Raw genomic sequence first — 26724 nt, 5'->3', positions numbered from 1 at the left:
TCACATATTGGGGCACTGGGAATTAGGACTTCTATATATCCTTCTGGAGGGACACAATTCCACCCAAAACAAAGACCATAGAATTTTACTGGAGGCTCTGGGAAAATCCCCTTTATGTGTCCTGGGAACCTTCAACACCACCAAGGGAAGGGATTAATTTTCCATTCTCTTGGGGGAATTAAGAAACAATGACAATTGTCTATTCTTAAGGAAGTAAGCCAGGTCTGGGTGCTTCTTCTCTGACATAGACTGCATATTTGCAAGAGAGAGGGAAGCACAGAGCATATACAACCTCCCCGTTTAAGGCTCTTGGTGGAATTTGCCCCCCAAATAGCTTTAATTTTATCAAATGAAGGATGTGATCGGATATCACCAGGGAACCACAATTTCTACCCTTAGAAGGCAGAAAATTGGCCCAAGCATCCCCCAATCCCATTGCCCAGCCTTTTGCTCAGTCACCTGTTAGAATTCCAAAATACAAAACCGATCTCTGCTGCAATGGTTTTTATTGCCCGCCCCCCCACCCCCAAGTCTAGGCAGTAGTTGTGAAATAATTCTCAGCTACTGCCACAAAGTAGCAAAAGAGACATAGCATCGTGGTCTTCTGTAACTTCCACTTCGTTGTAATTAAAAGCAGCAAGAATTCCTTTTCACATAGGGAACATGGAAACTCAAGTTTGGTGGATCCTAGACAGATGCTCAAACATTTGGAGAACTGATGTGTGGCTCCTCTTCTCCGTGTCAAGAGGCGTGACAGTGTAATTCTCTCGCCTATTCTGGCCCCGTTCCCAGGCTCCCCTCCGGAGGCCGGCAGCCTTGGGCTTCTAGGTAGGATGAGGAGCGGGAGCGTGAGAGTTGTCAGGAATCCTGGGCACCTTGAGTACCAGTCTGGGCTCAGAATCCGGCCTCAGTCCCTATGGAAGGACGTCTCAGTCCGTCTCCTTCCGCAGTCGCCAGTAGTAATAGCCTCCACAGGGCTACAACTGCGCAGGGGAAACAGGACCTCTCTGGGAGACGCAGAAATGGGAGACACAGAGATACAAAAGGGACTAGAGGCTCCCGGGAAGCAGGAACCGATCCGACCTAAAAAACAGCCTCCCTTCCCGCAGGCTGAACTGGGGAGGAAGACTGCAGACTCTGCTTGGGCTGGCACTAGGGAGCGGGCATTGATCGGCGTCGGCTATTTGCGCTTTCGGCCAAGAGAAGAAAAAGGGAACTAGGAAACAAGCTTTTTTTTTTTTCCCCAGTCGTTTAACGCACGCACTGTGCATGACTTCTGGAGACTTCTCTCCCGGCTTCAGAACCGAAAAGTAACAAAGTCAAAATTTAGCAAAGAATTGAAGTCGCGGCGCGCGGGGTGGTGACAGGGAAAGACAGTTTGCTCTTTGTTATTCCACCACCGCGATCCCCAAGTGATCTGGAGTCTAAATCAAGGAGTTCATTCGTCCTTTCAACAGTTTTTGAGCGCTTACTGGACGCCAGGCGGAAGCTGACGTGACCCGCCTTCGCAAAGATGTTACATTCTAGATCCCAAGTGCTGTGCTTTGGGAGGGGATACTTGGTTTTGAAGGTCTTTCTCTTTTAGCTCCTGGAGTGAGAAGAGCTGTTTGGGTTGGGTGAATGCAGGTTCGAGTCCTAGTAGAGCTGAGAAGAACTTTCTTAGTGTCCCTTGGTGATACCTAGAATCATGGTTTCGGGTCAGGGAGTTGAGAACAACGCGGGAAAAAAAAAGGGCAGAAATGTATAACTAGTAAGTGTACAGAATTATACGGTATACGCTTGGTAGCGTGGCCGAGCGGTCTAAGGCGCTGGATTTAGGCTCCAGTCTCTCTGGAGGCGTGGGTTCGAATCCCACCGCTGCCAAGGTTTTCTTTCTTAATCACAAGCGATCACTGCCCGTGTCCTCACTACAGGAGCGGATAAGGACTTGCCAAAGGTGTTGCATTTAAGCTGGGGCGTTCAAGTTGAGGAGAGGTGGAGAGCCTTGAAACCGGCGGGGTGGAGTGGGGTTAGGCTCCCGGAAGCAGGAACCGATCCAATCTAAACGACAGCCGCCCTCCCTGCAGGCTGAATTGGAGAGTAAGACTCTGCAGACTCCGGGGTGGGGCACGGAGGGGAGCGGGGAGCGAAGTAAGACTTTGTCTCATCATTTTCTCTTAAGTGTTAACACGGCAAAATTCGGGCAGATGCAAAGTGTCCCTGTGCAGTTTCTGCTGCTGACTGCCTCTGGAACCCCTACAGTTTCCTACGGGATGTTCTCTATTTTTCCACTGGTCTCCCCGCTACAACAGCACCACCCACCCACCCACCCACCCTTTCTCTTTCCGTCTCTCCCTCCAGGTAAAGGTGGTAAAGTCAAGCCAGTAAAGGACGATGGGTTAAGCAGAAAGCGAATCATCGAGGGAGGCAACTGCTCACCAGCTCAGGGAAGTGATTCAATTCCCAGGCTTGAGCCAGCCAAGGAAGAGTACCCTGACCGCCCCCCCACCCCCAGCCCGCAAGGTATCCTAGGATGGGTTCAAAGTCAGAATTTGAGCTCTTTAGAGAAAATTCTCACTTTCTGACCTTTGGACAATGACTTTCCTGCCCCATGTGCACTGCCTTTGGTACCCAAAGGGTGCACTGGGCACGGTTTGGCAGTCATTGCCCCCAGGTCTGAATCCAGGCATTGTCCCTTCCTCAAGCCTTTGAGAAGGAGTCATCGGTTCATTTCAGTAGGTGGTGATAGTCCTGACTGGCCCACGCCCTAAAGGAGGCAAGAGATAAATTTGTCCTTGTGACTTATTAGTCAGCCTCTACCATAGTGACATTTTGGATAATTCTTTGTAGTGGGGGCCTGTCATATGTATTATAGAATGTTTAGCAGCATCCCTGGCCTTTACCCACTAGACACCAGTAGTACTGTCCCACTTTTGACAAACGAGAATGTCTCCAGACATTGTCAAATGTCCCCTACGAGGCAAAATCCTCCCTAAAGACCTGAGGGCGCAACTACAGTATTATCTCCCAGTGTTTGGTTTGTCTTCTCAATCTCTTCACAGTGTCTTTTGAAGGGCAGGGGTTCTTAATTTTAGGAAGTACAATTAATCACTGTACTTAATTTTTCTTTGATGGGTCATGCTTTAATGTTGCATCTAAGAAATCTTCCCCCAACACACGTTGACAAAGATTTTATTCTAAATATTGTATAGTTTTGATTTTTCATCCATTTTGAGTTAAGTTTTCATTCAGTGTGAAGTAGGGATCAAAATTGTGGGTTCTTTTAAAGCATCATTTGTTGAAAAGACTACTTTTCTCTACTGACTTGCCTTTGAAATTTTGTCAAAAATTAGTTGATAATACATGTGTGGTTCTACCTCTGCACTCCTGTTCCATAGATCTATTTTTGTATCTTAATGCCAATACTACAGTCTTGATTGTAGCAGATTTCTAAGTCTTGAGGCCAGGCGCAGTGAGTCCTCCAACTTTGTTCTTCTTTTGTTGTCTGGAGCATGCTATGTCTTTGGATTTTCATATGAATTTTGGAATCAGCTGGTCATTTTCTGGGAAAAAAACCTGTTGTTATTTTGATTTGGATTACATTGAAACCATAAATCAATTTAGGGATAATTGATATCTTAACAGTATTGTCTTCTCATTCACAAACACAAAATGTTTCTCCTTGTATTTAGGTTTTCTTTCATTTCTCTCAGCATTTTTTTTTCAGTGTACAAGTGTACACGTTTTAATGCTAAGTATTTCATATTTAATGATACTATAGTAAATTGGATTGCTTTTTTTTTTTTTTTTTTTTTGGTACGCGGGCCTCTTACTGCTGTGGCCTCTCCCGTTGCAGACCACAGGCTCCGGACGCGCAGGCTCAGCTCCCATGGCTCACAGGCCCAGCCGCTCCATGGCATGTGGGACCTTCCCGGACCGGGGCACGAACCAATGTCCCCTGCATCGGCAGGCGGACTCTCAACCACTGCGCCACCAGGGAAGCCCCTGGATTGCTTTTTAAAAGAATCCAAAATCGATTTCTTTTTTTAAAAAATAAATTTATTTATTTTATTTATTTATTTTTGGCTGTGTTGGGTCTTTGTTGCTGCGTGTGGGCTTTCTCTAGTTGTGGCGAGTAGGGGCTACTCTTCTTTGCAGTGTGCGGACTTCTCATTGTGGTGGCTTCTCTTGTTGTGGAGCATGGGCTCTAGACACACGGATTTCAGTAGTTGTGGCACGCAGGCTCAGTAGTAGTGGCTTGCGGGCTCTAGACCGCAGGCTCAGTAGTTGTGGCACACGGGCTTAGTTTTCCACAGCATGTGGGATCTTCATGGATCAGGATTTGGACCCGTGTCCCCTGCATTGGCAGGTGGATTCTTAACCACTGCGCCACCAGGGAAGCCCCTGACATTTCTGAGTGTCTTTGATGTGACAAGCGCTATTCTAAGTGCTGTGCGTATAGTGAGCAAACAGACAGGTGCCTGCATTTTAGAAATTTTGTCCCCATGATGCCAAAACTCAACGTCTCTGTACTCCAGTGCCGAATCAAATCTTGGAGACAGAGTATTGGGTGAAGTAGGCAAAGGGGGACACAGTGGGCTCCTGTCCTTGAAAACTATGTGTCCCAACCCGGGAGGATTGGAGGAGAAGTTTTACAGCAACGGTTCAAGGGTGGGGTCTCTGACAAGGTCAGGGGTGAGCAGGGCCTGCGTTCCCTTCATCTTGTCTCAGGTGGTCAGTCCCCTAATCTGGATGAGCTCCTCTGGTCCTTTAATCTGGCTTCAGGTGGTTTCTTGGCAACAGTTAATTAGCAACTGTTCAAATCTGCCCTTTGGAACTCAGGGAAGGTCCTGGAGGCTGGAGTCTTGCCTACAAGAAACAGGGGATGAAAAAGGCCTCCGTGCCCGGGAGCCCCACAGGGCCTCACTCGGTTTCACCCTCGGCTCACTATGTACCAGGCACTGTGCCAAGCACTTAGTACTTCATCTTCGAAACAGCCTCGTGAGGTAGTTGTGTCATTATCCCCACTTTACAGATGAGGGAAGAGACTCAAGAATGAAGTCACATACTTGCCTAAGTCTCAGAGCTCTTAAGATAGGGCTCAGGTTCTGTGTGACCTGAGCTCTTCATTACCTCATACCCCAAAACTGCCCCTTAGGAAAGAGGGGTAGGGGATGAATTCTGACAGAGAACACTTTTAGAAATTTGGAGAAAACCCAGCCACTGCAGTGATTGGGGGCACCCACCTGAGTGCAGGCAAAACTGCACAGCTGTTAATGCCTGGCCCAGCCCCAGTAGATGGGCACTCTGCTCCCCTACAGACCTGTGGCCTTGCTTTCAATAAGCAAAGGTCATCGTGGGCAATTCTGCACAGGGGTCCCAGAATTCAAATTGCTGTCTTGTTTCTCAGGCGTTTGCTTAAGAGAGCCTAGTGCTGGGTGCGCAGGAGGAATGCCTGATTCAGGTCAAAATAAATATGCCAGTCTCCACCCAAAGCTTATCTGCTCTCACTCCTCCCAGAATAGGGCCTGGTGACTTCTGGTGGCATCATGGGAGGATCCAGCTTCCCATGAGCCTGTAGGCTCTGCTATTCCATTGTAGCCTAGCAGTTCCTACAATGGCTACAGCCAGAGTTCCAGTTCTGAGAGAAAGGGATAAAATGACCCTTGAGTGGCCTTAACTCTATAGCTTCAGAGCATATTTATTCTCTGGAAAATGACTCTGAAGGAAGAGGCAGACGGGGACAACAGGATGAGAACTTTACCCCAGGTCACTGAGTGGAGATAAGAAGACTCTTAGATATTGCCACCCCTACCCACCTCCCCAGGGAGGGAGACATTTAGAGTGACAGCCTGGGACCATCTGTTGGTACATTCCCTACTCCTGCTGGCTCTAGCAGCTAGCCCACGGGACATTTTCATCATATCTGTAAAGTGCCGTTAGCAAAGCCACAGGATTTGGGGAGAAAGGGCTGTCAACAGCCCTGGAGCGCAGAGGGCTGTGCTGTGGGCAGAGGGAGCTCAGAGTACAGATAGATGGTCCCAACTCTTTAGACCCTGGGGGCAGCTGGCAGCATCCTGCCCCAGCCACTCTCCTGGTCTCCTCTCCCCAAGGGAGCCTCTCCTTCCTCACTCCCTTCTGCCTTGCGCCTCCTCTGTTCCTCTGCTGGTGCCCTGGGCCAGGTCCTCAGGCCAGTACTGGTCCTCCATACACTGTTCCATGTCCGTGCTGCTCTCAGGCTCTTTGTCCTCAGGGTGGGTCTGGAAGCTGCTGGCCTCCTGCTGTTCCCACTGCACCTCCACCAGCTGGTAGAGCTGTTAGCCCAAGTTCCTGTGCCCAACGATGAACAGTGAGACCAAACAAACCGAAACGTTGCAGTTTGGAGCAGAGAAAGGTTTTTTTATCTTGATTAAAAAAAAATTTTTTTTTTACATCTTTATTGGAGTATAACTGCTTTACAATAGTGTGTTAGTTTCTGCTTTATAACAAAGTGAATCAGTTACACATATACATATGTTCCCATATCTCTTCCCTCTTGCATCTCCCTCCCTCCCTCCCTATCCCACCCCTCTAGGTGGTCACAAAGCACCGAGCTGACCTCCCTGTGCTATGCGGTTGCTTCCCACTAGCTATCTATTTTACGTTTGGTAGTGTATATATGTCCATGCCACTCTCTCACTTTGTCACAGCTTACCCTTCCCCCTCCCCATATCCTCAAGTCCATTCTCTAGTACGTCTTACTCCTAGGTTCTTCATGACATCTTTTCTTTTTTAAAATTCCATATATATGTGTTACCATAAGGTATTTGTCTTTCTCTTTCTGACTTACTTCACTCTGTATGATAGACTCTAGGTCCATCCACCTCATTACAAATAGCTCAATTTCGTTTCTTTTTATGGCTGAGTAACATTCCATTGTATATATGTGCCACATCTTCTTTATCCATTCATCCAATGATGGACACTTAGGTTGTTTCCATCTCCGGGCTATTGTAAATAGAGCTGCAATGAACATTTTGGTACATGACTCTTTTTGAATTATGGTTTTCTCAGGGTATATGCCCAGTAGTGGGATTGCTGGGTCATATGGTAGTTCTATTTGTAGTTTTTTAAGGAACCTCCATACTGTTCTCCATAGTGGCTGTACCAATTCACATTCCCACCAGCAGTGCAAGAGTGTTCCCTTTTCTCCACACCCTCTCCAGCATTTATTGTTTCTAGATTTTTTGATGATGGCCATTCTGACTGGTGTGAGATGATATCTCATGGTAGTTTTGATTTGCATTTCTCTAATGATTAGTGATGTTGAGCATCCTTTCATGTGTTTGTTGGCAGTCTGTATATCTTCTTTGGAGAAATGTCTATTTAGGTCTTCTGCCCATTTTTGGATTGGGTTGTTTGTTTTTTTGTTATTGAGCTGCATGAGCTGGTTGTAAATTTTGGAGATTAATCCTTTGTCAGTTGCTTCATTTGCAAATATTTTCTCCCATTCTGAGGGTTGTCTTTTGGTCTTGTTTATGGTTTCCTTTGCTGTGCAAAATCTTTGCAGTTTCATTAGGTCCCATTTGTTTATTTTTGTTTTTATTTCCATTTCCCTAGGAGGTGGGTCAAAAAAGATCTTGCTGTGATTTATGTCATAGAGTGTTCTGCCTATGTTTTCCTCTAAGAGTTTGATAGTTTCTGGCCTTACATTTAGGTCTTTAATCCATTTTGAGCTTATTTTTGTGTATGGTATTAGGGAGTGATCTAATCTCATACTTTTACATGTAGCTGTCCAGTTTTCCCAGCACCACTTATTGAAGAGGCTGTCCTTTCTCCACTGTACATTCCTGCCTCCTTTGTCAAAGATAAGGTGACCATATGTGCGTGGGTTTATTGCAGGGCCACTCAAGGAGACAGGTGGTTCAGGCCCCCAAACCCCGAGCTCCCCGAAGGGTTTCGGCAAAGCATTTTTAAAGGCCAGGTGAGGGAGGGTGGTCGCAGGGTATGTGATCAGCTCATGCACAGTTCTCTGATTGGCTGATGGTGAGGTAACAGGGTGGTGTCACAGGGGTTAACACTATCAGTCCTTAGGCTCCAGGAGGCCTGGGGCTGTGTGCTCATGGTCATCAAGTAATTAACATCTTCCATTTGGTGGGGGGTTTTCACTTCTGTAAACCAGCTCTGGAAATGTGCATCAAATACTGTTACCTAGGTACTTCAGAGAGGAGCTAAAGCAGAGGATGAGGGGAAGAGCCTGTCCCGGGAAGGCCCCATAGGGTCCTGCTCAGTCACAGAGCTCCATGGCTGTCCTGGCATCTTCCACTGAGGAGTGCCCCTGCTGGCCCACCTGGATTTTCTTGTGCAGTAGTTGCAGGGTCAGGTCCTTAAGAGAGACCTGGGTCTGGGTGTTGAGGCTGGACTAACTGAGGAGGTTGGAGACATAAGTGGTATCCGGAGTTTGGCCCCGAGGGTAGACGTACTTGAGGAAAGACCTGGAAGTCATTGTGCAGCACGTGCCTCCCAGCACCTTGCCCTTCAAGAGCTTCAAGATCTCTTTCTGGGCCACCTGGAAAGAGATAGCCTTGCACATGTGCTGCCCAGTGATGGCGCTCCAGAGACTGCAGTAGTCCATGATGGGCATCTCAGTCCAGACATACTTGCTGAAGAGGATCTCGCCGTGGTAACTCACCACAGAGCAGCGGGCCAGCTCACTCACCCACGTTCGGGGTTCTGTGCCCACCATCTCACAGTCGATAGCCACATACTTGCTGGGCAAGGGCCCAGCAGATTCCCTGGGTGTGGGCTTTCTGTTGCATGGGGCACCTCCAGATTCAGCCCTTGGACACACTCCCTCATACTGCTGGTGGCTTCCTTGCCTGGTGGTGCCTCCAACAGCGTGGGTGGCGGGGAGGACCCCGGCTCTGGGGATGTGCTCAGCAGCCCCTGCTCCTGCAGCAAGGCCTTCTGGGCCATGAACTGCTGGTGCTGTCTGCTCTTCCTCTTGTGTTTCCGCCAAAGCACAATCTTGCCATTTGGGCTGGCCAGGGAAGGGCACAGACACTGGGCAGACTCAGGAGATTCCCGGCATACCATCCCAATCAGCTCACCATTGAGGGAAAGGGAGGCCTGGGAGGTAATCTACCATCGGGGCAGCACCCTGAAACTCCGCGAATCCCCTCACGCTCCTACGTGCTGTCCAGGCAGCCAGGCAGCTCCCACATGCCCCAGGCTTTCATGTTTTCTTGGAAAAGAATTTCAGCTTTACTTCTTTGTTTAAATACAGATGCTGGATGCCTTCTATTTCAATTTTTTTTTAAATTTATTTATTGGGCAAAAATCTCTAGTACAATGTTGAATACAAGTGATGAAAACAGATGTCCTTGTTTGCTTCTTATCTTACAGGGGAAACATTCAGTCTTTTATCATTAAGTTGATGTTGGTTGGAAGTTTTTCATAGATGTCCTTTATCATATTGAAGAAGTTCCCTTCTTTTCCTTATTTGCTGAGGGTTTGTGTGAAGAATGAATGTATACTTTGTCAAATGCTTTGTCTGCGTCTTTTGGTAAGATCCTATGATTTTTCTTTTTTTAATCTGTTACTATGATGACTTACATTAACTGACTTTGAATATTAAACCAACTTTGCTTTTCAGGGATAAAGCTCACTTTACTTTTTTTTTTTTTTTTTTTTTGCCTCTCCCGTTGCGGAGCACAGGCTCCGGATGCGCAGGGTCAGCGGCCATGGCTCACAGGCCTAGCTGCTCCGCGACATGTGGGATCTTCCCGGACCGGGGCACGAACCTCTGTGCCCTGCATCGGCAGGCGGACTCTCAACCACTGCGCCACTAGGGAAGCCCCCACTTTACTTTAATCTTGATGTATTATTATTTTATATACCATTGATTCAACTTGCTAAAGTATTGCTAAGTTCCTTTGCTTCTATGTTCTTGAGACATATTGGTCTGTAGTTTTCTTTTTTATGTAGTGTCTTTGGTTTTGATGCCAAAAACATGCTGACCTCATAGAAAGAGTTGGGAATTATTACCTCCCCTTTAATTTTTCTGGAAGAAGTTGTGTATAAATGGCATTATTTCTCCCTGAAATGTTTGTTAAAATTCACTAGTGAAGTTTTCTTGGTCTGATAAATACATCGGAGAGTATAAAAAGGGCAACAGCTAGGGCCCCATGGGGACTTCACATCTTAGCTCCTGCCTGGTGCACCAACCTTTGAGTTACAGCGTCTCCTTATTGTATTCTTCTAAGAGAGACACATTTTGTTGATCGACAGCCAACAAAACTGGCAGAAGGAAGAAGTAGGAGATACTTGTCCCTAGGTTCAGGTAGTTGCAACTCGCTCTCCGGGGGCTATCACACCAGAAGACAAGTCCCCGGACGAAGCAGGAACACAGTCTGTGTGAATGCCGCCTGCGCATGTAAGTCTGGACAAAGCCCCCGATACACCGCGCCGCCACCCCCTCACACGTGATTTGTCCTGTACAACAGGGGTCCCCAGCCCCCAGCTGTAGACGGTCCGCGGCCTGTTAGGACCCGGGCCGCACAGCAGGAGGTGAACCGCGGGCGAGGAAAGCTTCATCTGTGCATCCCCATTATCGCCTGAAGCGTCCCCCAAACCCCCGCCGTGGAAAAATTGTCTTTCCCGAAGCCGGTCCCTGGTGCCAGAAAGGTTGGGGACCGCTGAGGCACAGTACCCACTTCAACCTCTATGTCTCTCCTAACCTAGAAAATCTCCAGTGTTGGTGCAGATGGCTCTGAGACTGGTGCCAGCCCCTCCTCCAAGGTTCCCCGCCCCCGAACATTCTCCCCAGTTCCTGGGCAGCAGCTTTGGGAAGAGCGCAATGGCTCCGGGAGCAACATCTCTGTCTCATCTCTTCTATACGCCGTGTCAAAGGTCAAAGAGAAGCCAGTACTTTTAGACTATGTTGATTAGGACAGCCTCTGACGATTAAATGAACGATTTAGGATCCGCGCAACCATGAACCGGAAAACCTATTCTCAGGTGTCATTTTGGGGATATATTTGCTCCTGGTACTAAGGCTTTAAGTCCAGAGCTCACTTCAAGTGTGTGAGTGGGAATAAGGGAGTTAGAAGCCCTAGATCATCCTGAGACGTGTCAAAGAACGGGACCGAAAGACAGGAATTTAGAGGGACTGGGGAAGAGCCCTTCTTATATGTGGTTCCTCGTTGTAATCTATAACAACCTTACCTTGTTTTTATTGAGAGTCTAGTAACTGGTAAGATGTAGAGGACACTATCTTTTCCATAATCTGACAACAGTAGCCAGGGGGCATTTGGCGGCTGCCATCCAAGCCTTGAACCCAGCAATGACATTTCTTGGCTGTGTCCCAGGAGGTGTCCAGAGAAAGAGCTGCGGGCCAAGCAGGTTTTGACTTGACCGGCAGGACAAGTGAGATTTCCTTAAAAGGAATAGAACAGGCTTGTTGGAATATCCTCCTGCACTGCACGTTTTTTTTTTTAAATGTTGGCTGCACTTGGGAAACTTTACAAAACACTGATGCTTGGATACCACCCACAGAGATCCTGATGTAATTGGTCTAGGGTGTGGCCTCCACATCGGAATGTTTTTAAGTTCCTGTACAGCCAGGGTTGAGGACTACTGCTTTAGGAATTTAATTATTTTGGATGTGATGTGCCAGGTTAAAAACCTGAAGGACCCTGAATGATCTTCTGAAAAATGGCGTCAGCCATTAAACGAAGGTGATCTGTGCATGTGGACAGAATATTCTGTGATAGTATAGTAAAAACTGCCTGGTGGGAGGGGACAGGTGTCAGGATCGGAAGCCCCAGTCAGGCCTCTGTGGAGCTGCAGGACTTCTATCACCAAAACGTTTTTCTATAAAAGGGTTTCATCTTCAAGGAATTCATGGAAAAGACTCTGACAAGTTCAGGTTTCTGGTAACTGACTATACTGCTGAACTGAATGAATAAGCATTTTCAGAACTCTAATGGAAAACTGATGAATTCATAAAAGTGCTAACAAAAGATCAAGATAAAAAACAATCAATTACATGGGACTGAGTGAGCTGATGAGGATGATTATAATTTTTGTGACTTTCCGTTTGAATAAAAAAAAAAAATCCCACAAGGACTCAGAGGCAAAAAGTATACAAATCAGTTTTCACTGCAAAGTAAAGGAGTTGTTACAGTGGAGGATTACTGGACTGAATGTCAATATTATGACATAGTATGAGTGTGTTTCGTGTTTGGTAATTGCAATCATTGTTGCTTTTGTTGTGGTCATCCATTTACAATGCTTGGTGTCAGTTTATTTATCTCTTGTAAAAATAAAATACAGTGTGTGTGTGGGGGGGTGGGTGGGTGTGTGTGTTGTGAAAATACAAAACAAAACAAAACGTTTTTCTCGGAGAAATGAGCACGTTGTGTCCTTGGGCTAGGAGGGAGACCTAGAGACGGAGATCCTTCGGGAGCCCTGGGCAGAGCTCTCCGCGGTGCGTTGACGGTTCCACCAGGGGAGCAGGGTTTGTCAACAGGGAACTTGAGCGCTGCTTTCTGCTCACGACGACATTTCCCACCACCCCACCCCTGGCACAAGTTCCGGAGCAACAAGAGGGTGGATCTGTAACGCAGAGATGTCAACATGGCGACCTGGGCGACGCTTAAGGTCCTAAAACCGTCAAATTCCAAAGACGTGAGCAACTGCTATGAGAGCAGAAGACATCTCCAGGTGTCTTGGGAATAGAGTATAAAACCATGTGAGAGGCTGCTCCTTCTCTGAAGAAATAATTCAGCAGAGCCACATGTGTGCATTCTTTGATGCCTCAGCTGGTAAAATGGGGGAGGGGGGCGGCGCTGTAGAGCTCCGTTGGCATCTTTAGGTTGTTGGTTAGGTTCCAGCTTTAAGTACGTGCTCAAGGATTTGCAAATGCTTTAAAACGCCATTTGATAAGTCATGCTCCTTCGAAGATAGGATTTTTGTGGCTTTAATTAGCGTCAGCCTTCGTTTGTTTTCCTAAGAAATTTGTGGCGAGACTGAGAAGAAGCCTAAAAGAATAAAACATAGTAACACCTACAGAAGGCCCACGGCCTAGTTGTGTGGCACAGACTCAATTCACTCATTGTTCATCCACTAAGTTCTTCCCATTTAAGCACTTGGGTGGAAGATGAAAACTTCAGAGCCGATGAGGAAAGTAAGTTTTTGTGATAAGCCTCCGCTGTTCCCTGAACCCTTCCTCCACTTGCTCTTGAGGTATCAAGTTAGGACTTCGAGAACACATTGTATAGAGCACAGCTGAAATGTAAAAGAAAGTAGGTAGTATGGGAAAGAATAGGCAATATCACATAATACCAAGTAGTGTGGCCCAGCGGTCTAAGGCACTGGAATGAGGCCTCAGTCTCTTTGGGTGGGGCGTTCAAATCCCACCACCGCTAAGCCACAGCTTTGCCAGTTGCACAACCGAGGTCTAAAATGGGAATAGTAATCTAGTCATCGGTTTGGGGCTGAGATGAGTGACTGAGTGTACCAGAGTGAGGTTCAGGTCAGACTATTTAAGGCAAGTGGGTTCCTGTTTTCTGGCCAGATAGGGCTTGAGAAAGTTTTGCCAGGTAGTAAGTTTTGATAAGTCTTAAAGGTTGAAGTTCATCCGCAGGATAGGGTTCCGTAAGAAAGAGAAGTTTTAAGTACAGGTGTAGCCCCAGAAGAGGAAGCTGTCACATGCAACAGGAGACGGATAAAAGGCTGGAGAAAACAGGGAGTGGTGTCTGTTTTTATTTATTTTATTTACATTTTTTTCCTCATAATGGAGACTCACAGAAGCTTCGTGCGCAGTCTATAAGCGAACTTCAAGAGTTACTCCTTTGGCAAGAGCACCGGTGCAGACCCTTGGGTCTGTACTGTTGCTGGAGTACATCAGTGACCTTAGAATCAGCCCCTCGGGTCCTCAGCTCCCCAGTGGTATGTTTGCTCTGGGACGTTTCTGCCTCCTCACGCCCAAGCCCTAGTTCTTTTTTTCTTTCTTTTTTTTTTTTGCGGTACGCGGACCTCTCACTGTTGTGGCCTCTCCCGCTGAGGAGCACAGGCTCCGGACGTGCAGGCTTAGCGGCCATGGCGCACGGGCCCAGCCGCTCCGTGGCATGTGGGACCTTCCCGGACCGGGGCACAAACCCATGTCCCCTGCATCGGCAGGCGGACTCTCAACCACTGCGCCACCAGGGAAGCCCCCAACCCCTATTTCTGATCTCCCGATGGAGCTCCTACCCTTCCCTCTGCATCTTTCTCTGCCAGGAAGTCAGGACAGAGGGGGTCTGAGTGAGACTGTCCCGAGATGTGACTCAGCAAAAAGGCGATGCCCCGGGGATGATGGAGATGTTTCAATTCTTGCAGACTTGAATCGAGCATCTTTGACAACTAACTTGGAAAATTAGCTCACTGCCCCTACAGTTTGCTCTCAAAGATCCCGAGAATGTTTTAACCCATAATATGAACTCCTATGAGATATTTTCACGGCTTGAACTGTAAGTACAGTGTACTTCGGATCTTTGCCCATATCTTGGGGGTCCCAGAGAGTAGATGGGTGGAATTTGATGTCCATTGCAACCCAGGTTGAATCAAAGTGTTGCCCCTTTCTTAGTGTGCCTTTGGAGAGGTCACCTTTAGTAGGAGAGAGCACCTTTAGGCAAAGGAGAGAGCACCTTCAGGAGGTGGTGAAGGAGAGAAGATGGCCCATGTCCTTCAAACGAATCACCAAGAGAAGTTTCAAGTTCCTGGCTAAATTCTTGATCTAGGGGTCTGAATACGATCGTCCCTCTTTTGCTTAGAAAAACTCACTTAACAAAATAGCAATCTTTATTTAATGTAAGCATTCAATACGTGCCCTCACCTAGCTGAACTAGAATGAAGAGAAACCCAGTGATGCTGAAATGGTCTCAATTTAAATTCATGACAATTATCTCAAGTGCATATGCATAACAATCTTACTATTTTTCTCAATCCCTTCACTTCTACTCTTTCATCCCTTCTCTTGTGTCTTCAAAATAGCAATACCTCAGCATACATTCTCACTCTCAGCTTTCTATTTCACTAAGAAAACAGAAGCATTCACAGGAGAACATCTACAAGGTACCCATGTACAGGCATCTGAGTACTTTTGTTCCTCCTGTTACTGTGGATGACCTATCCAAGATCCTAGCTAAGACCATCCCCTCTAACTGTGCACGAGATGCCGTCCTTTATTGCTTACCCAAGAGCATTCTTTCCAGTAGTTGTATACACATGAATGAATATACATGGACAAAATCAATTTATTAATTTTTCAGTTAATACTGTTTCTGTTTAGAGGCAGTTTTCTGTAAAAGAAAATTGAGCACAGTGTCAAGAATGTTCTCATATATATGTTCTCACTGCCCCTCTTCCACTATTTTCCCTTCCAATGACAAATTGTATTGGTATAATACATTTCATTACAATCGGTGAGCCAATTGTAGTACTTTATTAATAATTAAATCCAGGGATACATAAGTTTCATCCTAGCAAAATTTCTTTGATTGCCATTAAAGATTTCTTCAAAACTGGAGAGTAAAAGAAACTTGCAGCAAAAGCCCAAGAGAATCTGAGCATACATAATTAAAAACACATCCAGGATAACTATTCTTAAACCTCTGGACCTCTCCCTTTATTTTCCCACTGGCTTCTCTCAGCCTGCACTTCAGATAATATCTATTGCCCTATACACTGCTCTCATTGCACCCAGAAAGTGTTAGTTCCACCTGAAAGAGCAATGACTGCCGAAACTAGGTGAATCAGGAACAAATGCACTGCAAATTCTGACATAGAGATATAGAAGTAGAAATATAGAGAGACAGAAAAAAAAAAAAAAGCAAGAGAAAGAGACAGAGAGAAACAAAGAAGGAAACAGTGAAAAAAAGTTTCAGAGAAAAATCAGACCAAAAAGTCAAAAAAGAGAGCCAGACACCCTGAGAGATAGAAAGTGAGAAACAGACACAGATGTACAAGAAGGGGAAAAGTTTGAGAGAAAAACACAGGCTTAGGGATCAGAAATACACCTGGTAGCAGGAAGGAGGTGGGGAAAACAAAGCAGGCTGAAGGAAGGGAACTGAAGGGTGTAGGGAGTGGAAGATGGATGCTGGAGAAACAGCTACTGAAAAAAATTCTGCTCTGTGGGCAGAAAAGGGGATCCAAGTTCGTAGGATGGCCGCAGAGGGCCAGGCCGATGGGTACCTATGGGCGTGGTGTCATCGTCGACCCCCACCGCCTTCCCTCCACCCCTGGCCTGCCTGGCCCAACATCCCGACATCCCTTCTCCATCACATCCCAGGAAGCCTCACTGCGCATAAAAGTAAGACTAGGTCTACATGGGCACCTCGGCCCCGGTCTTGAGTAAGTGGCGAGGTGACGGGGGTAGAGAACCGGGGCCGAGGGCTGGGGTGGGATGGGTGGGGTGGGGGGAGGCGCTTAGAGGCTGTGCTCCTCCTCAAGGGATCTTCTGTGACCCTGTGGGCTGCGTTCTTCTGCTCTCCATCCTCCGCAACCAACCCACGCATCTTCTGCTCTCCATGCCCCCAACCAACCCACGCATCCGTTTGCCCGACGTCCCCTTCCCCCTCACTCTCTTGCCGGCTTTCTGGCCTGGGATGGGCGTCATCCCCCCACTCCGTGTAGAAAGGGACAGGGCGGGGTGGGGGGGGGTAGAGGAAATGAGTCAACAGGTGACTGTCCAGTCCCAGGCATTCTGAAAATTGCTGCCCCAGGATGCCTGACAACCACGGAGCCAGCATATGCACCGCTCCTTGCCTAGGGGCCTTCCAGCCAACCAAAAGCATGTTGTACCTGGGGCCATTCAACGCGTTGGCCTCTTGTCATTTCTGCAAAAAGGAAGGACTCAGCACTTACCAGTGTGGACCCTTCGATAGCTCAGCTGGTAGAGCGGAGGACTGTAGACCTGATACATGTGGATATCCTTGGGTCGCTGGTTCGATTCCAGCTCGAAGGATGTGCCCATGATGCTTTTGCCCCATCATGAAGCCCACCACTGCCTAGTGCAGCCTTGCCTCTACCCTGCAAATTGGCCCTTCCCCTTGCACTACAAGAGCATCCTCATTCTCACAGGAGAAAGCCGACAAAGCCCTCCTGGAGCCACTTGTCCCTTTCCCAAAATCCAGAGACACATGCTTCTCAACCAAAGACACCCTTAGCAGACTGCCCCCACCAACCAGCCCCTTCAACCTCCCAAGCCCTTAACACTTTTATTCTCGCACCTCTCCCCAGGGAGAGCAGCGCTCCCTCTGCCACCACCACTTTGCTCAACGTGGACAGATCCGACAAACATGTGGCCACACAGGAGCTGCCCACCACGAGCCCTGGAGGCCGACCAGCACACGGGCCATCACATGGGTCACGGACAACCAAGGCATTCTTCTTGAAAACGCTCCCACTCAATTTCCCTTTCCTACTCTGCCTAGTCCTACGTTAGTCCATGGCCTCTCTCTTCTGTCTAGCCCAACGCAGTCTCTGTGTATCTCTGTCCATCCCTCTCTCCAACTGTCTCTCTCTCTCTCCCTCATTCTCGAACTCGTTCTCTCTTTCTGTGTCTCTCTTGAATGATCATAAATATATAAACTTAGGGAGACAGAAACCCTTCACCATTTGCTTTATATACTGTGGGACAGGACTGCCACCCTGAGATTTGCCAAGCCATTGTCAATTGTGCGCCTGCGCCAAGAGCCTCTGGCATTGGCAGGAGCAAAAGACACCAGGGCTCTCAGGACAGGGGAGGAGGCTTGACGTCACGATGAAAACTTCAGAGGCCCCATTCAGGTCTCCTGTCAGTCAGAGAACAAGGCCGAAGCCACAGGAAAACTTCCAGTTCCTCGAAATTTCACACCTGTTCTTGCTGCCGTAGGAAGGTTTGAGTTCCTTCTGCAAGAGCAACGATTGCTCACACTCTGTACAATTGTGGGAAAAACCCCTGTACCAATTCCCCTGCTACTTCTGATGGAGAGACAGAGAAATAGAGACTGAGATAAAGATAGAGACAGAGAGAGACCGAGGGAGAGCGACTGCAAGGGAGAGGGGGAGATGGGGAGAGGAAGGGAGTTTGTGAGCAAAAGGAAAGGCTGAGACCTGAGAAAGAGACCTGAGAGTAGGAAAAGGCCGGGGGTGGGGGGCAGATAACGGTGGCTGAAGGCAGGGAGCAGAAAGGGCCCGGGACTGGGGCTTGGTGGCCGGATGTGTGATCCTGGGGGGGCACAACAACTGTCCTCCTGACACAGGCCACTGGCCCGTGCCTTCTGACCAGCTGGCTGAATTAAGTGCTGGGCCGCTGAGGCTACAGCCTTGCACACCCTCCTCCCTCCACCGCCACTGAGCCGGGTTTCAGGGATGGTGCTGGTTGGGGGAGGGTTGTCAGGGCATGTGGGTGCAGAGAGGAAAGCCAAGGAGTGGCCCTTGCCCTTTTCTCTCCTGTGGGAGGGAAACTCCCGAAGGCTGGAGATACAGTTGGAAAGCACTGTCAGAGGAACGGTGATGGGAGCGTGGCTCTCTGCAGGCCCTGGGGCCCAGCCGCTGCCCTCCCCTGACCCTTGCGGCCACGAGCTCCTTTTTTGGTTCGGGTTCTGCCTCTGCATCCAGACTGCGTTTCCCGCATATCTTCATCTCCAGGTCTCCTCTGCAGCAGCAATCTTCCCTGCTGCCCCACTGCTGACCAAGAGGAGCTGAGCCTGGGGCTGTGGAGTTTCCAGGGTCCAGGGGGCAGTGCCACTGCTTTCCCACAGGAGCCCTTCAGGAGGAACCTACTGCTCTGTGGCCACAAAGATTCCCCAGCCTCGAATGTCACCATCTGCAGAGACCAGTGGACAGGGACCAAAGACAGATTCTAAGGCTTCCATTGGATGTGCCCATGCCCTCCACCCGCCATGGAAATTGGAGGTTCCCAGGTTTGGGGGAACTAGCTTTGGTGTTTGGGGGATATAACAGGGGTGGAGGGTGTGCCCGTGGTTGGGAGGTGGACTCTGGAGACTTGGACACACCCCGGTGAGCCCCGGCACGGCCACCTCCTCCTGTCTGGGGCCTCACAGCGGGCAGTAGGGGACCTCCGCAGACATGGCCCTCATCCTCGCAGGTGCAGACCTGCTGGTCTCCCGATCAGGGGTGGCGACACAGGCATCGGAGGGCAGGTGACTTGGGTGTGGCTTGCCGTACTTCTGTGCGACCTGAGCTGGGTGGGTGAGCGAGTGGTGTCAGGTGGCGGGCACGCACAAGATGGGATCTGAAACGTTTGTCAAAGACGCGGCGTGAGGGCGAGAGGTCCGACCTGGACAACGGTGTGCTCTGCCTGTCCAGGAAGCCCACAGAATCTTGAGCTGCTTCAGGGAGCACCTGCCTCTGCCGGAGGAATCCGGGTCTGTGGGCAGAGAACGCGAGCCAAGTCCCCAGACAGGCCTGGCCCGACGTCCTTTCTCCATCACTTCCCAGGTGCCCTCACTGCGCGGAAAAGTAAAACTAGGTTTAGGTGGGCACCACGGCCCCTGTCTGGAGTGAGTGGCGAGCTGAGGGAGGTACAGAACTGGGAGCGGGATTTGGGGTGGATGGAGGGCATGGGGGGAGGCACTTAGAGGCGGTGCTCCTCTTTGAGGAACGGTGAGGCTCCAGTTCCTTGGTCTCCACCATTCCTGCAAAAAAAGGACCCAGTGCTTGTCAGTGGAGGTATGGGTGTGCACCCTTCGATAGCTCAGCTGGTAGAGCGGAGGACTGTAGACTTGATGACATGTGGACATCCTTAGGTCGCTGGTTCGATTCCGGCTCGAAGGAAGTGCTTTAATCATTTTTGCCCCATCATGAGGGCCACGCCCTCTGCTTCTGCCCTGCAAATTGGCCCTTCCCCTTGCACTACAAGAGCATCCTCATTCTCACCGGACAAAGCCAACAAAGTCCTTCCAGAACCACTTACCCCTTCTTCCTGAAGTCCACAGACATATGCCCCTCAGTCCACAACATCCCCTTGCTCCTGCCTTAGCAGACTGCCCCCACCAGCCAGCCCATCAGCCTCCCAAGCCCTTAACACTTTTATTCTCGCACCTCTCCCCAGGGAGAGCAGCGCTCCCTCTGCCACCACCACTTTGCTCAACGTGGACAGATCCGACAAACATGTGGCCATACAGGAGCTGCCCACCGCGAGCCCTGGAGCCCAACAAGCACACGGGCCATCACATGGGTCACGGACAACCAAGGCATTCTTCTTGAAAACCCTCCCACTCAATTTCCCTTTCCTACTTTGCCTAGTCCTACGATGGTCCATGGCCTCTCTCTTCTGTCTAGCCCAACAACTGCAGTCTCTGTGTATCTCCATCCATCTCTCTCTCCAACTTCGTCTCTCTCTCTCTCTCTCTCTCTCTCTCTCTCTCCCTCATCCTCGAGAGAGGGACAGAAGGTTCCCAGGTTTGGGGGAACTAGCTTTGGTGTTTGGGGGATATAACAGGGGTGGAGGGTGTGCCCGTGGTTGGGAGGTGGACTCTGGTGACTTGGACACACCCCGGTGAGCCCCGGCACGGCCACCTCCTCCTGTCTGGGGCCTCACAGCGGGCAGTAGGGGACCTCCGCAGACATGGCCCTCATCCTCGCAGGTGCAGACCTGCTGGTCTCCCGATCAGGGGTGGCGACACAGGCATCGGAGGGCAGGTGACTTGGGTGTGGCTTGCCGTACTTCTGTGCGACCTGAGCTGGGTGGGTGAGCGAGTGGTGTCAGGTGGCGGGCACGCACCAGATGGGATCTGAAACGTTTGTCAAAGACGAGGAGCGAGGGCGAGAGGTCCGACCTGGACAACGGTGTGCTCTGCCTGTCCAGGAAGCCCACAGAATCTTGAGCTGCTTCAGGGAGCACCCGCCAGAGGAATCCGGGTCTGTGGGCAGAGAACGCGAGCCACGTCCCCAGACGGGTCGCAGCGGGCCAGACGGCTGGGTACCTATGGGGACATCCTTTCTCCCTCACTTCCAGGAAGTCTCACTGCGCAGAAAAACGAGCCCAGCTCACGGTGGGCAACAGGGTCGGGTCGAGATTAAATGCGGGGACGATGACGCCCCAGCACCAGGGGGCGTGTATGTGATTGGGTGGGGCGGGGGGGGGGCGAGCTCAGAAACTCCTCGAGGGCCCTTCAGCGACCCTGCCTGCCTGGTGGTGCATTCTTCTCTCCTGCTTCCCTCCGCAAGCCCGCCCCCACCCGACCCACTCATCCGTTTGGGTTTCACCAACGCCCCCCCTCCCTTCACCCTCTTACTGGCTTTCTGGCCACCGAGGGCTGTCGTCCTGGTGTCTCCCTGTAGAAAGAGCCCAGGGGAGAGAAAATGAGTCAACAGGTGGCGGCCCAGGCCCAGGCGTTCTGAAAATCGCCTCCCTGGGATGCCTGGCCACCACGGATCCCCGGCGTGTGCACGGCTCCCTGCCAAGGGGCTTCCAACTAACCTAGGGCATATTGCACCCGGGGCCTTCCAGAGCCTTGGCCTCTGTCGTTTCCAGGAAAAACGAAGGACCCAGCGCTTGCCACTGTGCACCCTTCGATAGCTCAGCTGGTAGAGCGGAGGACTGTAGGCCTGACACACGTGGACATCCTTAGGTCGCTGGTTCGATTCCGGCTCGAAGGAAGTGCTCTGTTGCTTTTGCCCCGTCATGAAGGCCGCCACCACCCCCTGGCGCCCAGCCCTGCAAATTGGCCCTTGCAGCAAGTCAGCAGCTGAACTCAGCCAGGAAAACCCTTCCGGAGTCACCCTCACAGCCACCTGTGGGCTGTTGCCAAGGAACACACTTACTTCTTGAAATATATTGACCCATGCCCTTCAACGCAAGACGGTCCAGCCCCCATTGCTCCTGCTTTAGTGGGTAACCGCAATTAGCCAGCCCCGACCCCCCACCTGCAAAGCCCTTTATACTTTTATTTACCCACAGCTCTTGCTTTTGCTCCTTCTGCCCAGGACAGCACTGTCTCTATCTGATACCACAGCTTCTCTAATCATGGACAGATCCCTGTCAAACAGGTTGCCCCAGAGGAGCTGTTTACTGCAAGCCCTGTATGTCTGCAACCATACCGGCCACTAGGCGGGCCACGGATAACTCTGGCATGTATCTGTGAAACTTTTCATGTCGTTTTATGTATATGTCTGTTTTCCTCAATGTTTTTTTCTTTTTCTGTTGGTACTTTTAATTTTATCTGAGAACTATAATTTTTAGAAACCCAGCTATGTAGTAAACTACCATGGTTGCCTTCTTAGCATGGTATTTGTAGGGATTTACCTTTTGAGAATGTATTTGCTAATCTTCACTGCTTTTTAAATGACATTTAAGCCGAAATATGCAGCCTTTTGGTCCCTGTAGTTTAATGGGTAATTATTACTCCCAGTGTCTTATTTAGGTGGTCTGTCCATCTGATCTCTGGATTTTTTTCTGCTAAGAATCCTCAGGTTTATTTGTCTTGTTAATACTTCCCGGCGCTCATGTAGATTTTTTGCTATTTTATGAGCAATGATATCTCCTAGTCTGCTTATATTATTTAGCTCAGACAGGTGATCTATATGAAGACTCTATTGCTCTGTATCCACAAAGAGACCCCAGCCTTGAATGTCACCATATGCAGAAATTAACATAGTGAGACCAGTGATGGAATTGGGCCTTCTTGGACATCCTGTAATTCTACCTCTTACACCATTATGTATTTACTAAGAATGTGTTCTTAGAATTATGAATGAAGGCATGTACGCATCAATAAGGGGACTAGTAAGTCCTGCATCCTCTTAGCTCATCAACCCCGGTCGTGTTGACTCAATAGAATTGCCACTCTTTAGGATCGGTATTCAGGTATGTTTTGTTCACAAACCATTTAATAAGCACGTAATACGTACCATGTATTGTGCTTGTGCCAGGGATGTAGAGGTTAAAATATAGGTCTTGCCCTAAAATATTTCTGACTGTAGGTTACCCAGAGATGGAAGCAGACAGTTATGATACAATGTGCTGAAAACTACAAATGAGGTAGATAGAATATTCCATGTAAATCTAAAACTAAAATCAATCTTAGGAAGTTTTAATTCAGGCTGGGGTGGAGGGCAAAATAGAAAATATGGAAGATCTCATGGGAGAGGTAATGCACTGTCGTCAGCTCAGTTTTAGAAGAGGAGTAGTAGATCTGTGATCAGGTGAGCGGAGCGGATCCAGAACAATTAGAAAAGAAACAGAAACCTGAAGAGTGTTGATTTTTTTGTGTAACTATATATGGTGTCACTAGAGCACACAGAGAAATCCAGGACTAGCAGGAAATGAAGATACAAATAATTGTGCATGGAATTTTAACTTATCTCATCATATCCCTGATTTCCAGTTGCTGCTCACCCCAGAAGCAAGGGAACGATTTCTCAACATCCCTTGTGAGTCTTTTTGGAGAAGACACCGTGGCTTTTTAACATGATATGTTTATTATTTTTCCAGAATGACTAGCAGAAGAAAGGTTCATAATGTCCTTGTACTTCCACGATCACCTCCATTGCATCCATTCCCACACCTACTGTCATTTTCTCTACACATACATTTTGCAACTACCTGGCTTAGATCAGCTGACAGAGAAGGCAGAGACATCGCTGATGCCAGGAGAGAAAAATCTTACGTTGTATAAGGGTTTACCTCCTTTCCAGATTTGTCAGGAATGGGGAATTGGGAAATTTCCATTCAGGAGCTCTTGAAATTTTCTACTCTCTTTCTCAGACCTCAACATCACTTCTGTTTACCACCAAGGTAGCCTTTCTCAGAAAGTCTTGCCTCTATGATGCCTGGATCAATAAAACCCTCTATGCAGGCCGTACTCAGTAATAATTAAATAGTTATACATAGGCTATACATGAAAATGTTTACCTTTCAATAGTGAGATTAATTAGAAACCAAAATATTTTCACTCTCCTCCATCTCTACACTCATGCTAATACAAGTAATCAAGAAGTATGTGGTCCAAGACGGGTAAAATGACATTTGCATGTAAAATCCATAAGCAAGAAACATAAAACCTGGCTTCAAATGGAACAGTTTTTCAATCAGTAGTGGGTAAGGGAATGTGGATAAATATCACAGTCTTTTCAAGATGGAGGATGAGAAGTGTAATCCTTTCAAGGATTTTGCCTGCCAGTCCCATATTGTACACAGACTGAAATGTCTTGGGGCATTTTGTGGCAAAGTCCCTTTATTTAAATATCAGAGTATGCTCAAGCCAAAATCATTAAGTACATTGTAGGTAAATAAAACTCTCTGAAAGAGGGGAGGGTGGGGTCCTTGAGGTTGGTAGCCACAAGATACAACAAGGTTACTCATCTTCCTCAGGATCAGAAGGCACCCCCTTTATTTTTACAAGGCAGAAGAACAGCGTCTGAGAAGCCACACCTGGGATGAAAGCCTAAAAAACAAGCAGTATCTTACTAGGCAAGCTCCTTGTTTTCCCATTGTTGCAACTTCACTGTCTCTCACTGTATGCCAGGTAATAGGGCAGGAATCCAAGTCACAAAGAGGGCAAATGAGTTCCTGCCTCTAGGCCCTGCAGCACAACCCATTCTCAACCGGGGGTCAACACTGCCCAAGAAGATGGGAAGTGCTGCTCTTTTTACTGGTGGCTTTTTCTTCCTATCATCTTAGTATTTTACTAAAAATATTGGAGCCTCAGAAAGGATCACATTTGAAGTAACCAGCTTAATCAGTTCAATGCCCCCCATTCCCACCTCCACCCAAACGCTTTGATTCAGTCAAAATGTGCCACGTTTCCTGGGTTTACGAACACTGGACGGGTAACAAGATGCTCATTCTGCTTTGATCCCTCTGCCTCCCCTTTTATCAAATTCCTTCTCATTCTCTCTTACTCATTTCGGGATCATCTTTTATCATAATCTTTTCCTAGCTCCTCAAGTCTCAATTTTGTCCTCTTCCTCTTTGTCTCTTTGGTACTCCTTAATTACTTTCACCTTTCTGCCTATCATGCTATGCTGATATTATAATTTAATATCCTCTTTCGGAGTGAGCTCCTTGAAATTTGGGGAAATCTCATATTTATTTTGGTACCAACAGCACCTTGCTTTTCACAGTACCTTGCACAGGACAGACATCTAGCGCATGTTAAATTATTTACTAGCCTGAGGCATTTCACCATCAGCTCCAGAAAGATGAAGGCTCTGATAAATAAGGACATCCTGGAGTAATGACTAAAGACCTGATTTATTGGAAGATTTATTGGAAGATAAAAAAAGGTCCATAATTCCTTCTAAGGTAAGAACCAGAGGCGACAGATTCCATGTAAAGAGTCCAGGGTTTTCTGTGATGAAAAGCAAATGAAGAAGATTCTGGGAATCACATAGTAAGATATTCAAACTAACCCTTATCACTGAGGAAAGTTGAAACAATATATGAAAACATCTGCTTCGTGATACTGGAGAGAGAAAAAAGATGACAAGACTTAGTCAAAATATAAGAGAGGTAAAATCCAGAGTGATAATAACTAGAAAATCCACACATATATGAAAATGACTCATTTTATGAAAAAATCAATATGAATTTTATAACAAAAGCAGACAAGAATATTAAGAGAAAGATTTATTACAGGTCAATCTCATTCATGAACATGGCTGTAAAAATTCTAAACAAAACATTAGCAAATCAAATAAACCATATATAAAACTTATTACATATCTGACAAAATTGGAGCTATTGCATGAAAGTAGCATTGATTTAACATTAGAAGAAGCAGTGTACTTCACCATACTAACAGAACAAAGGAAAAAATAAGAAGACTATTTTAATAGATGAAGAAAATTCATTTAATAAAATTCAGTATCTCTCATGATAATGTTATTAATAAACCAGAAGGCAATTTGTTTGATAAAGTGCATTTACAAACAAAAGTCTCATTGTATGTTGCATCTAACAATGTGTTTAATGGTGAAATGGTGCTAGATTTCTGTCTGAGACTGAAACAAGATTAGAATGCCCACGGTGAACGTGCAAGCCTCATGTTGAAGACCCTGGATCTCTAAGCCATTGCTGCAGCCCACGAGACTATAACATGAGTGAGAAATAAACATTCACTGTGTAAAGCCCCCCCACCCCAAAAAAAGAAAAAAGAAATCTACAGCTGTATTACTAGAGATAATAGGTTATTTTAATACACTTGCAGTATCAAAGGTCAATATTCAAAGATTACTTATATTTCTATATGCCATCATCAACTAGAATAGTTAGAATATTAAATTTTCAAAAGATTACCTTTATAATAGCATCAAACAATGAAATACCTAGAAACATATCTTTAAAAACATGCAAAATCTCAAGGCACAAAATACAAAATATTATTGGAGAATTAAAGAAAAGTTACATAAATGGAAAGACAGTCCATTTATAGACTAAACAACTCAATATTGTAAAAATATCAAATCTCCTCAAAATAACCTATGATCTTAAAAATCTAATCAAAATTCTGTAATTGGGCAGGGAAACTTGATAAGACAATTCTAAAGCATATAAGGGCATGCAAAGTGTCAAAACAGCTAATATACTCTTGGAAAGGACAAATAGAGAGGACTTAAATATACCAGGTACCAAGAAACTTTATAAAGACACAACAGTTTAGTTAGGATGGTAATGATATAGGACAGGCAAATATACCAACCGAACAGTGCAGTCTAGAAATAGACCCAAACTTGGCCACTGATTTGTGACAAAGATTACACTGCAAGGGAGAT

At 47.5% G+C, this 26724-nt stretch overlaps 4 non-coding genes and 1 pseudogene across 4 annotated transcripts; 4 read left to right on the top strand and 1 right to left on the bottom strand.

The window, feature by feature from the left end:
* Positions 1-1781: 1781 nt before the first annotated feature.
* On the top strand, positions 1782-1863 carry TRNAL-UAG (transfer RNA leucine (anticodon UAG)). Its single transcript has one exon. It is a non-coding gene; the product is annotated as a tRNA-Leu (tRNA).
* Positions 1864-6107: 4244 nt separating this feature from the next.
* LOC115845888 (apoptosis-enhancing nuclease-like) lies at positions 6108-9114 on the bottom strand (annotated as a pseudogene).
* A 7762-nt stretch (positions 9115-16876) lies between these two features.
* TRNAY-GUA (transfer RNA tyrosine (anticodon GUA)) lies at positions 16877-16966 on the top strand. Its single transcript is given in 2 exon segments — positions 16877-16913; positions 16931-16966. It is a non-coding gene; the product is annotated as a tRNA-Tyr (tRNA).
* Positions 16967-19691: 2725 nt separating this feature from the next.
* On the top strand, positions 19692-19782 carry TRNAY-GUA (transfer RNA tyrosine (anticodon GUA)). The gene is given in 2 exon segments: positions 19692-19728; positions 19747-19782. It is a non-coding gene; the product is annotated as a tRNA-Tyr (tRNA).
* Positions 19783-21519: 1737 nt separating this feature from the next.
* Positions 21520-21609, top strand: TRNAY-GUA (transfer RNA tyrosine (anticodon GUA)). Its single transcript is given in 2 exon segments — positions 21520-21556; positions 21574-21609. It is a non-coding gene; the product is annotated as a tRNA-Tyr (tRNA).
* The last annotated feature ends 5115 nt before the right edge of the window (positions 21610-26724 follow it).

The sequence above is a fragment of the Globicephala melas genome, chromosome 2 (assembly GCF_963455315.2).
Source record: "Globicephala melas chromosome 2, mGloMel1.2, whole genome shotgun sequence".
Classification (NCBI taxonomy): Eukaryota; Metazoa; Chordata; class Mammalia; order Artiodactyla; family Delphinidae; genus Globicephala; species Globicephala melas.
Note: the sequence above shows the minus strand (reverse complement) of the source record. Positions and strands in the feature narration are given on the sequence as shown.